This window comes from Nerophis ophidion, linkage group LG29, assembly GCF_033978795.1.
Source record: "Nerophis ophidion isolate RoL-2023_Sa linkage group LG29, RoL_Noph_v1.0, whole genome shotgun sequence".
Taxonomy (NCBI): Eukaryota; Metazoa; Chordata; class Actinopteri; order Syngnathiformes; family Syngnathidae; genus Nerophis; species Nerophis ophidion.
This window is the reverse complement of record NC_084639.1, coordinates 3,850,076-3,860,075: the sequence shown is the minus strand read 5'-3', so window position 1 is coordinate 3,860,075 and position 10,000 is coordinate 3,850,076. Positions and strand designations below refer to the sequence as shown.

General features: G+C 40.5%; 1 long non-coding RNA gene across 1 annotated transcript in view; it reads left to right on the top strand.

The window, feature by feature from the left end:
- LOC133546260 (uncharacterized) overlaps nucleotides 1-10,000 on the top strand; it is a 17,046-nt gene that overhangs the window by 5,226 nt on the left and 1,820 nt on the right. The window lies entirely within an intron of this gene.

Sequence of the window (10,000 nt, the reverse complement as noted above, 5' to 3'; positions counted from 1 at the left end):
TTTACGGTAAAAGACTGACTGGTCAGTTGCCGGAATTTTTACGTAAAAATACAAATGCTACCATTTTCCATTTTACAGTAACGCACTGTAAAAACAACAGCCATGGATTTTACAGTAAAAAGACGCTATAAATTTATCATAAAAATAAAAATGTGACCGTTTTTCAATTTAAAATAACGCACTGTAAAAACAATGGCTGTAGGGTTTACAGTAATATGTCGCCACATTAATGTAATTAATTAAAATTAAATTAATTAAAAACAATGTTTGTGTAATTTACGGCTCATTTGCAAGAATTTTTACGTAAAAAAAAAAAAGTTCTGCTGTTTATCAATTCACAGCAAATCACAACGGAAGGAGATTTTACTGTAAAAAGTCGCTAGAAATTTATCGTAAAAATAAAAATTCTTGCGTTATTCAATTTACAGTAACGCACTGTAAAAACAACGGCCGTAGATTGTACGGTAAAATGTTGCTTGAAATTTATCGTTAAAAAGAAAATTCGACCGTTTTTCAATATACAGTAATGCACTGTAAAAACGTCACTAAAAATTTATCGTAAAAATAAAAATTATACCATTTTTCAATTTAGAGTAACGCACTGTAAAAACGACGGCCGTAGATTGTACGGTAAAATGTTGCTTGAAATTTATCGTTAAAAAGAAAATTCGACCGTTTTTCAATATACAGTAATGCACTGTAAAAACGTCACTAAAAATTTATCGTGAAAATAACAGTGGTACAGTTTTTTATGAAAATATTACAGTAAAAAAAAAAAAAGGCTGCTCAGTCACCTGAATTTTAATCGTAAAAATAAAAGTGGTGCCGTTTATCCATTTTACAGTAATACACTATAAAAAATGTTTTTATAATTTATGGTAAAAGACTGGCTGGTCAGTAGTCAGATTTTTTTATGTAAAAACAAAAGTGCTACCGTTTTTCAATTTACAGTAACGCACTGTAAAACCAACGAAAGGAGTTTAAAAAGTCACGACAAATTTATCGTAAAAATAAAAATTGGACCGTTTTTCCATTTACAGTAATGCACTGTGAAAACAACGGCCTTTGATTTTACAGTAAAAAGTCGCTAAAATTTTTCGTAAAAATAAAAACTATACAATTTTTCAGTTTAGAGTAATGCACTGTAAAAACAACTGCCGTAGATTTTACAGTAAAAAGTCACTAGAAATTTATCGTAACAATAAAAATTCTACCGTTTTTCAGTTGACAGCAATGAACTATAAAAAAATGTTTGTATAGTTTACAATAAAAGACTGGCTGCTCAGTTGCCAGAATTTTTACGTAAAAATAAAAGTGCTACCGTTTTTCATTTTACAGTAACGCACTGAAAAACCAACGAAAGGAGTTTTTACAGTAAAAAGTCACTTCAAATTTATCATAAAAATAAAAATCCTACCGTTTTTCCATTCACAGTAATGCACTGTAAAAACAACGGCCGTAGATTTTACAGTAAAAAGTCGCTAGAACTTTAACGTAAAAATAAAAATTTGAGCGTTTTTCAATTCAGTTATGCACTGTAAAAACAACGGCCGTAGATTTTACAGTAAAAAGTCGCTAAAACTTTAACGTAAAAATAAAAATTTGAGCGTTTTTCAATTCAGTTATGCACTGTAAAAACAACGGCCGTAGATTTTTACAGTAAAAAAAAGTCACTAGAAATTTATCGCTAAAATAACAGTGGTACAGTTTTTCCATTTACGGTAATACACTGTAAATAAAAGTATGAATATATTACAGTAAACAAAAATGGCAGCTCAATCACCTTAATTTTATCGTAAAAATAAAAGTGGTGCCGTTTATCAATTTACAGTAACGCCCTGTAAAAACAACGGCCGTGGATTTTACCGTAAAAACTCACTAGAAATTTATCGTAAAAATAAAAATTCTACCGTTTCTCCATTCACAGTAATGCAGAGTTAAAACAACGGCCGTATATTTTACCGTAAAGTCGCTAGAAATTTAGCGGGAAAATAACAGTTTTTACAATTATGGTAACACACTGTAAAAAAAAATTTGAATAATTTACTGCTCGGTTGCCAGAATTTTTACATAAAAATAAAAGTGCTGCATTTTATCAATTTACAGTAACGCACTGTAAAAACTACAGCTGTAGATTTTAGGGTAACATAAAGAAAAAAACCTTGTTGCTAGAAATTCAGTGCAGTAAGTTGAATAATGCGAACACGTTTGTTACTTAGATATTAATCAATACGCCTTTGGAGACGTATTTGTGAGTAATATGCAACTATAATTATTTAATATTTGTTTAAAATGACACTGTGAACGACTCCAGCCGTCGTCGTGTGGGTTGCGTGGACCACCCAGGAAGGACATGTGGTTGAGCAGGTTTGACTCTTTTATTTTTTTTCAAATACCAAAGCCTCAGTGTTGATCGGGTCGCTTTTCAGCTCCTCCTCCGCCGCTCGTCTCGGTCTGCTTTTCAGCTGCCGTTGTCGTCGTCTTCCTCTAGGGCTCATTCTCGGATCGTTCTTGTTTCTTGCTATCCTGCAATGCTGCGAACACTCCACCTCCTCCTCTGATATTTCCTCCTTCTCCCCTTTTATACACTGATGGGCAGATTGTGAGCCACGCAACTGATCTCGATTGCGGCGGCGTCGCTCCCGGCACGCCCCGCCTCTTTGTGCCGCCGCATACTCCGCCTCCTGGCCACCATCTTGAGCAGGGCCAAAGCGTGTCCTGCCCCGCCGTCAGCCCGTCGGCTCCGCCTCTCCACAGACACATTTTTCAATTAAGGACACATACGTAAAGTGGGGCAAAAAAGTATTTAGTCAGCCAGCGATTGTGCAAGTTCTCCCGCTTAAAATGATGACAGAGGTCTGTAATTTTCATCCTAGGTACACTTCAACTGTGAGAGACAGAATGTGGAAAAAAATCCAGGAATTCTAAAGAATGTATTTTTAAATTAGGGTGGAAAATAAGTATTTGGTCAACCATTCAAAGCTCTCACTGATGGAAGGAGGTTTTGGCTCCAAATCTCACGATACATGGCCCCATTCATTCTTTCCTTAACACGGATCAATCGTCCTGTCCCCTTAGCAGAAAAACAGCCCCAAAGCATGATGTTTCCACCCCCATGCTTCACAGTAGGTATGGTGTTCTTGGGATGCAACTCAGTATTCTTCTTCCTCCAAACACGACCAGTTGAGTTTATACCAAAAAGTTCTATTTTGGTTTCATCCATGTATCCATTTTGGAGGAAGAAGAATACTGAGTTGCATCCCAAGAACACCACACCTACTGTGAAGCATGGGGGTGGAAACATCATGCTTTGGGGCTGTTTTTCTGCTAAGGGGACAGGACCATTGATCCGTGTTAAGGAAAGAATGAATGGGGCCATGTATCGTGAGATTTGGAGCCAAAACCTCCTTCCACCAGTGAGAGCTTTGAATGGTTGACCAAATACTTATTTTCCAGCATAATTTACAAATAAATTCTTTAAAATTCCTACAATGTGAATTCCTGGATTTTTTTTTCACATTCTGTCTCTCACAGTTGAAGTGTACCTATGATGAAAATTACAGACCTCTGTCATCATTTTAAGTGGGAGAACTTGCACAATCGCTGGCTGACTAAATACTTTTTTTGCCCCACTGTATGCATAGATTGTGTGCTTAGCTGTTGTGTAGCTGCTAGCTCCTAGTAGTCCACAGCCTCCCATGTTTACACTTTTTAAAAGCCCAAACTCCTATTCTTATTGGACGAAATCGGTGGTCCAGCTTGACTCGAGCAAACACGCTGCAGGCTGCATGTATCGGAGATTTCAGATGCGAGCCGATATCGTCCGCTACTAATATTTCCGCCGGTTAAAAAAAACGAATAAAAAATCAGTGCATGTCGGAGGAAATTCTCATTTCAGTATGCCCGCTCACGTCTGCCGGGGACGTGCTCGTCTTTTTGTAAATGTGCTGCTAAAAACCGCTTCCCCCCAAAAAGAAAGAAGAAAAAAAAAAAAAAAGGAGACGTCACATGACTCTTTGACCTCAATCAGAGAGCTGGTGATGACCGGAGCCAAACTGGGTGTGATGTATATCAGTGCAGGGGCCCGCACGCTGCATGATTATATATGCATGCATCAATAATAGCGCACATGAATACTGCATGGGGCGAGGGAAGTATGAATACTGCATGTTCCTCTGGCAGGATCACAGAGGAGCCAACAGGATGTTTTGCTCCTTTTATAAGTACAGTTGTACAGTAATGTGCTCCTTAAATCACCAGTGGGGTCAATACTGTCTCACTTAAAACAGGGGCCGTTTTTTTTTTTTTTTTTGGTCCTCAGCTCCAGTTGTGCTCCTTTCAGCGTATTGTAAATACAAACCCCGTTTCCATATGAGTTGGGAAATTGTGTTAGATGTAAATATAAACAGAATACAATGATTTGCAAATCCTTTTAAATTCATATTCAGTTGAATATGCTACAAAGACAACATATTTGATGTTCAAACTGATAAACCATTATTTTGTTGTTGCAAATAATCATTAACTTTATGATTTGATGCCAGCAACACGTGACAAAGAATCAATCAATCAATCAATGTTTACTTATATAGCCCAAAATCACTAGTGTCTCAAAGGGCTGCACAAACCACCACGACATCCTCGGTAGGCCCACATAAGGGCAAGGAAAACTCACACCCAGTGGGACATCGGTGACAATGATGACTATGAGAACCTTGGAGAGGAGGAAAGCAGTGGATGTCGAGCGGGTCTAACATGATACTGTGAAAGTTCAATCCACAATGGATCCAACACAGTCGCGAGAGTCCAGTCCAAAGCGGATCCAACACAGCAGCGAGAGTCCCGTTCACAGCGGAGCCAGCAGGAAACCATCCCAAGCGGAGGCGGATCAGCAGCGCAGAGATGTCCCCAGCCGATACACAGGCAAGCAGTACATGGCCACCGGATCGGACCGGACCCCCTCCACAGGGGAGAGTGGGACATAGAAGAAAAAGAAAAGAAAAGGCAGATCAACTGGTCTTAAAAGGGAGTCTATTTAAAGGCTAGAGTATACAAATGAGTTTTAAGGTGAGACTTAAATGCTTCTACTGAGGTGGCATCTCGAACTGTTACCAGGAGGGCATTCCAGAGTACTGGAGCCCGAAATGAAAACGCTCTATAGCCCGCAGACTTTTTTTGGGCTTTGGGAATCACTAATAAGCCGGAGTCCTTTGAACGCAGATTTCTTGCCGGGACATATGGTACAATACAATCGGCAAGATAGGATGGAGCTAGACCGTGTAGTATTTTATACGTAAGTAATAAAACCTTAAAGTCACATCTTAAGTGCACAGGAAGCCAGTGCAGGTGAGCCAGTATAGGTATATATGTATATAAAGGTGAGCCAGTACAGGCGTAATGTGATCAAACTTTCTTGTTCTTGTCAAAAGTCTAGCAGACGCATTTTGTACCAACTGTAATCTTTTAATGCTAGACATGGGGAGACCCGAAAATAATACGTTACAGTAATCGAGGCGAGACGTAACAAACGCATGGATAATGATCTCAGCGTCTTTAGTGGACAGAATGGAGCGAATTTTAGCGATATTACGGAGATGAAAGAAGGCCGTTTTAGTAACGCTTTTAATGTGTGACTCAAAGGAGAGAGTTGGGTCAAAGATAATACCCAGATTCTTTACCGTGTCGCCTTGTTTAATTGTTTGGTTGTCAAATGTTAGAGTTGTATTATTAAATAGAGTTCGGTGTCTAGCAGGACCGATAATCAGCATTTCCGTTTTTTTGGCGTTGAGTTGCAAAAAGTTAGCGGACATCCATTGTTTAATTTCATTAAGACACGCCTCCAGCTGACTACAAAGAAGTTGGGAAAGGTGGCAATAAATACAGATAAAGTTGAGGAATGCTCATCAAACACTTATTTGGAACATCCCACAGGTGTGCAGGCTAATTGGGAACAGGTGGGTGCCATGATTGGGTATAAAAACAGCTTCCCAAAAAATGCTGTCTTTCACAAGAAAGGATGGGGCGAGGTACACCCCTTTGTCCACAACTGCGTGAGCAAATAGTCAAACAGTTTAAGAACAACGTTTCTCAAAGTGCAATTGGAAGAAATTTAGAGATTTCAACATCTACGCGCCATAATATCATCAAAAGGTTCAGAGAATCTGGAGAAATCACTCCACGTAAGCGGCATGGCCGGAAACCAACATTGAATGACCGTGACCTTCGATCCCTCCGACGGCACTGTATCAAAAACGGACATCAATCTCTAAAGGATATCACCACATGGGCTCAGGAACACTTCAGAAAACCACTGTCACTAAATACAGTTCGTCGCTACATCTGTAAGTGCAAGTTAAAGCTCTACTATGCAAAGCGAAAGCCATTTATCAACAACATCCAGAAACGCCGCCGGCTTCTCTGGGCCAAGATCATCTAAGATGGACTGATGCAAAGTGGAAAAGTGTTCTGTGGTCTGACGAGTCCACATTTCAAATTGTTTTTGGAAATATTCGACATCGTGTCATCCGGACCAAAGGGGAAGCGAACCATCCAGACTGTTATTGACGCAAAGTTGAAAAGCCAGCATGTGTGATGGTATGGGGGTGCATTAGTGCCCAAGGCATGGGTAACTTACACATCTGTGAAGGCACCATTAATGCTGAAAGGTACATACTGGTTTTGGAACAACATAAGCTGCCATCTAAGCGTCGTCTTTTTCATGGACGCCCCTGCTTATATCAGCAAGACAATGCCAAGCCACATTCAGCACGTGTTACAACAGCGTGGCTTCATAAAAAAAGAGTGCGGGTACTTTCCTGGCCCGCCTGCAGTCCAGACCTGTCTCCCATCGAAAATGTGTGGCGCATTATGAAGCGTAAAATACGACAGCGGAGACCCCGGACTGTTGAACGACTGAAGCTCTACATAAAACAAGAATGGGAAAGAATTCCACTTTCAAAGCTTCAACAATTAGTTTCCTCAGTTCCCAAATGTTTATTGAGTGTTGTTAAAAGAAAAGGTGATGTAACACAGTGGTGAACATGCCCTTTCCCAACTACTTTGGCACGTGTTGCAGCCATGAAATTCGAATTATTATTTACAAAAAAATAATAAAGTTTATGAGTTTGAACATCAAATATCTTGTCTTTTGTAGTACATTCAACTGAATATGGGTTGAAAATGATTTGCAAATCATTGTATTCCGTTTATGTTTACATCCAACACAATTTCCCAACTCATATGGAAATGGGGTTTGTAAGATCCACTATAAATTGGACGCTCACACTATTATGTTAGATCCACTATGGACTGGACTCTTACTATTATGTTAGATCCACTATGGACTGGACTCTCACACTATTATGTTAGATCCACTATGGACTGGACGCTCACACTATTATGTTAGATCCAGTATGGACTGAACTCTCCCACTATTATGTTCGATCCACTATGGTCTGGACTCCCACTATTATGTTAGATCCACTATGGACTGGATTCTCACACTATTATGTTAGATCCACTATGGACTGAACTCTCACACTATTATGTTAGATCCACTATGGACTGGACTCTCACACTATTATGTTAGATCCACTATGGTCTGGACTCCCACTATTATCTTAGATCCACTATGGACTGGACGCTCACACTATTATGTTAGATCCACTTTGGACTGGACTCTCACACTATTATGTTAGATCCACTATGGACTGGACTCTCACACTATTATGTTAGATCCACTATGGTCTGGACTCCCACTATTATGTTAGATCCACTATGGACTGAACTCTCACACTATTATGTTAGATCCACTATGGACTGGACTCTCACTATTATGTTAGATCCACTATGGACTGAACTCTCACACTATTATGTTAGATCCACTATGGACTGGACTCTCACTATTATGTTAGATCCACTATGGACTGGACTCTCACACTATTATGTTAGATCCACTATGATCTGGACTCCCACTATTATGTTAGATCCACTATGGACTGAACTCTCACACTATTATGTTAGATCCACTATGGACTGAACTCTCACACTATTATATTAGATCCACTATGGACTGGACTCTCACTATTATGTTAGATCCACTATGGACTGGACTCTCACACTATTATGTTAGATCCACTATGATCTGGACTCTCACACTATTATGTTAGATCCACTATGGACTGAACTCTCACACTATTATGTTAGATCCACTATGGACTGGACTCTCACTATTATGTTAGATCCACTATGGACTGGACTCTCACACTATTATATTAGATCCACTATGGACTGAACTCTCACACTATTATGTTAGATCCACTATGGACTGGACTCTCACACTATTATGTTAGATCCACTATGGACTGGACTCTCACACTATTATGTTAGATCCACTATGGACTGGACTCTCCCACTATTATGTTAGATCCACTATGATCTGGACTCCCACTATTATGTTAGATCCACTATGGACTGGACTCTCATACTATTATGTTAGATCCACTATGGACTGGACTCTCACTATTATGTTAGATCCACTATGGACTGGACTCTCACTATTATGTTAGATCCGCTATGGACTTGACTCTCATAATATTATGCTAGAGTCACTCGTGGTCCATTTCATCCGGTTTTCCTTAGAGGGGGGCTGAGGGGGTTGCCACCCACATCTGGGGTCCTTTCCAAGGTTTCTCATAGTCATTCACATTGACATCCCACTGGATTGTGAGTTTTTCTTTGCCCTTATGTGGGCTCTGAACCGAAGATGTCGTTATGGCTTGTGCAGCCCTTTGAGACATTTGTGATTTAGGGCTATATAAATGAACATTGATTGATTGATTGATATTTCATTAAAACGACGCAGATGTGATGCTTAGACGCATAAAACGAATGTTTAAATACGCGTTTTCGCGGACGAAAGAGCAGGAAAAAAAACATTCTTTGATTTTCTGGACGCGTCAGGACCTCCTCCTGGTTTTGCCTCCCACTTGGCATCCGCATCCTCCCTCTCATCTCCTCCCCAGATGTGGTCGTTTGATCCGTCCGTGAAAAAGCAATTACAAACAGCGGGAGCACTAATTGTCTCAAATTTGATTTGAAGACGCTCATTTGTTCTGCAGTCAAGAGAGTTGATCTTCAAGCGATCGCCTTTCTTTGAAATTGAAACGCCGCCTGCTGATGTCGGTCACGCGAGGTCGTACGCTTCTGAGAGAATTAGCCGGAGATGATCACAGCCAACCTTGAGTGGGTTCCTACCAAAGCGTTCCCAGTTTGCGACGCTGGATTTCATTTGCAACCTCCCCTGCAAAAAGTCAGAATTAATAGAATTAAAGTTGCGAGCAGCGATGGACGGGACCGACTTTTGCTGGTGTTTCCTGCCTTTACCCATTCAACATATCTTTACCTGCACATTACCTACCTTCTCTGCATCCTGGGGTCACACCGGTGCTTCTTTCTTTCACCCATACATGCTGGTGCTTCCTGCCATCACTCAGACAACATATCTTTACCTGCACATTACCTACCTTCTCTGTATCCTGGAGTCAAACTGGTGCCTCCTTCTTTCACCCAGTCAACATATCTTTACCCGCACATTACCTACCTTCCCTGCATCCTGGGGTCACACCGGTGCTTCTTTCTTTCACCCATACACGCTGGTGCTTCCTGCCATCACCCAGACAACATATCTTTACCTGCACATTACCTACCTTCTCTGTATCCTGGAGTCAAACTGGTGCCTCCTTCTTTCACCCAGTCAACATATCTTTACCCGCACATTACCTACCTTCTCTGCATCCTGGGGTCACACCGGTGCTTCTTTCTTTCACCCATACACGCTGGTGCTTCCTGCCATCACCCAGACAACATATCTTTACCTGCACATTACCTACCTTCTCTGTATCCTGGAGTCAAACTGGTGCCTCCTTCTTTCACCCAGTCAACATATCTTTACCCGCACATTACCTACCTTCTCTGCATCCTGGGGTCACACCGGTGCTTC